This window comes from Curcuma longa, chromosome 1, assembly GCF_044706935.1.
Source record: "Curcuma longa cultivar G26 ecotype Majalengka, Jawa Barat chromosome 1, ITB_CL_G26_1.1, whole genome shotgun sequence".
NCBI classification, from domain to species: domain Eukaryota; kingdom Viridiplantae; phylum Streptophyta; class Magnoliopsida; order Zingiberales; family Zingiberaceae; genus Curcuma; species Curcuma longa.
This window is the reverse complement of record NC_133861.1, coordinates 19,560,758-19,563,565: the sequence shown is the minus strand read 5'-3', so window position 1 is coordinate 19,563,565 and position 2,808 is coordinate 19,560,758.

Below are 2,808 nucleotides of genomic sequence, written 5' to 3'. Positions count from 1 at the left end.
AGACAGCGACGTAAATACAGAGACAGTTTGATTTTTTTGTCTCTGTCCCCGTTTGTTTTTAGGAGACAGATACAAAAAATCGATTTGTGTCTCTGTCTCGGTCGCCAATCCAGTAAATTTTTTGTCCACGCGAAAAACGGAGACAGCGCATTAACGCGGAGACAGAAGAAGGAAAATTCCGAAACCCTACGGCCAAAAAAACCCTCCGGCTGCCGCTTCATTCCTCACGCGGCGCACCTTCGCACCCTCCGCGAGCTTCACCGCACCCTCCGCCTTCCTCAAGCCTCCACCTGACGCGCCGGCGTTCGCAGCCTCCCTCCGCCGTTCGCAGCTGTCTTTCACGCGCCGCACCTTCCCACCCTCCGTTCGCAGCTTCAGCATCTTCCTCCGTTCGCTGGTCTGGTCCCTTTCCGCCTCTCTTATTTTTCCTTCTGCATCCAAAAATTTTTGTCTTGTGGTGCTGCCGTAAGGAGTCGATATAGAGAATCCCATAGAGCTTCCCATCATTTCTTTTCTTGGTTGCTGGGTTGTAGCTTGCAGCATAGTTTTCTAGGGCTTGATGGAGGTGAACGACTGGCTTGGCTTCTCCTTGTCTTCCAGCAGGGGAGAAGTAGAGGAAGATGAGTTGCATGGGAGTGGAGAGGGAGGAAATGGTGAGGAGGTGGGGTTTAGTACTGGCTTGGCTTCTCCTTGTCTTCCAGCAGAGGAGGCTAGTAATCAAGGTGGCTTATGAAGTTATTTGGGATGATGTTTTATCACTATGAAATGGTTTAGATCCCCTAATTAAACAAAATGAAAACATTAGAGAATGTTGAAACCTGATAGTTCTTTGCTTTTTAAGGAAAGATCGTTAATGGTTAATGTTTTTGGCATCATCATCATCAAGGCATAATAGTTTCAACTATTGAGGGATGGCTACTTGGATGTTATTCCTCAATTGAACTCTTGCGAGACTATGTCACTATAAATTTTTAAATATCTTAGACCACTTTCAATTACATAAACTAGAATTATCTTTCATTTGCAGCTACCCCTTCACACCTTCCATATACTTGATCAAACTTGTCTTAATCATTGTGATAAAATAAAAGATGCTTGTAACAATAATGAGGAGCATGACATGATTTTCATATGATTGTAGTTTTAGGTTAAGGGTTAGCTTTAACTATAGATTTTTGTAAGTAGATTACTTGAAAGGAATTTTTAGTAATTGATTGATGGGATAAAGATATGTGACAATCTTATTTATTTGTGCTAGAGTTGCATTGGGGTGTAAGTAACATATGAATTTTATCAGTTATATATTTGCATTAAGGATAAGCTCCAAGTCATTTTCTTTTCACATTAAAGTTAGATGAACTATCCAATCATATCCAAGATAAAGCTCTTACTAGTCATTTTAAGACATTATTTTGTTAATTGATGAGAATGTAATTGGCATAGTTTGAAATTTAATAAGAGTAGAGAAAACTTTAGGACTAAAAAGTTTTAAGATATGTTGAGATTAAGTGTAATAGAAATTTATGACACAATGTATCACATGCTTTTGTTCTGGTGGATGAAAAGGTTAATCTCTTCTTATCTCTTATTATTATTACATTTTTTTCATTGTGTTTTAAGATATCTCTTCTTGTCATTTTTGTATGTGTGATTTAGGTTTGTGTGCTAATCTTTGCCTACCCTTTTTTCATGAAGTCAAAGGGCATATATCTGATATTTTGTATCTGAATTTTGTTGTTTCATAGGAAGGAATGGACAGTATGAAGCAAATTAAACAATGTGTTTGTTCCTATTTAATGATGAGATTTCAGATCGACACATTGATTCTCATTGTTTTAATTACTATGTTTGTGTACACCAAGAAGAGAATCAGTCGTAATAATTCTTTGACACTCAGCCAAAGGATTAATAGTGTCTCCCTCAGACGAGATGCACTTGAGCGTATTATTGGAGCGGGTGATAGGAATTGCATTTGGGAGTTAAGGATGAATGTAAATGCATTTGCCATATTGTGTGAGCTGCTTAAAGTTAAAGGTGGGTTAACTGAAGAAGGTCGAGTAAGCATTGCTGAGCAAATTATAATATTTTTAATCATACTAGGTCATCATAAAAAGAATCGCAGCTTACAAGTTAGGTTCTATAGGTCAGGAGAAACTATTAGTAGATATTTTAACAGGGTATTGAACTCTATCATACGTGTGCAAAGCCTCTTATTTGCCAAGGCTGAACCTGTTCCAGAGGGTTGCGTAGATCCGAGGTGGAAATGGTTTAAGGTAACATAAATATATCTAATTTGTTAAGTCATTACCATTTGCTATAAAACCTGATAGTTCTCTATTATAGGGTTGTCTAGGAGCATTAGATGGCACGTACATCGATGTTTCTGTCCCCGAAGCAGATAAACCAAGATTTCGAACAAGAAAGGGTCGAATTTCTACAAATGTCTTGGGAGTATGCAACCGAGATATGAATTTTGTTTATGTGCTTAGTGGTTGGGAAGGATCAGCATCTGATTCGAGAATACTACGAGACGCTATTGGACGACGTAATAGCCTCCAAATACCACTAGGTTTGTCAAAAAACAAATATTATTATATTACTGATTATATATATATTAACTACTGTATATAATAATTTTCTTTTGATTTGTAGGTAGTTATTATTTAGTTGATGCTGGTTACACAAATGGTCAGGGTTTCCTAGCACCATATAGAGGTACTCGATATCACGTGAAAGAATGGGCTCAAGGTTCGCGTGCACCTCAAAATTATCAAGAGTACTTTAACAAGAAGCACTCCTCAGCTAGGA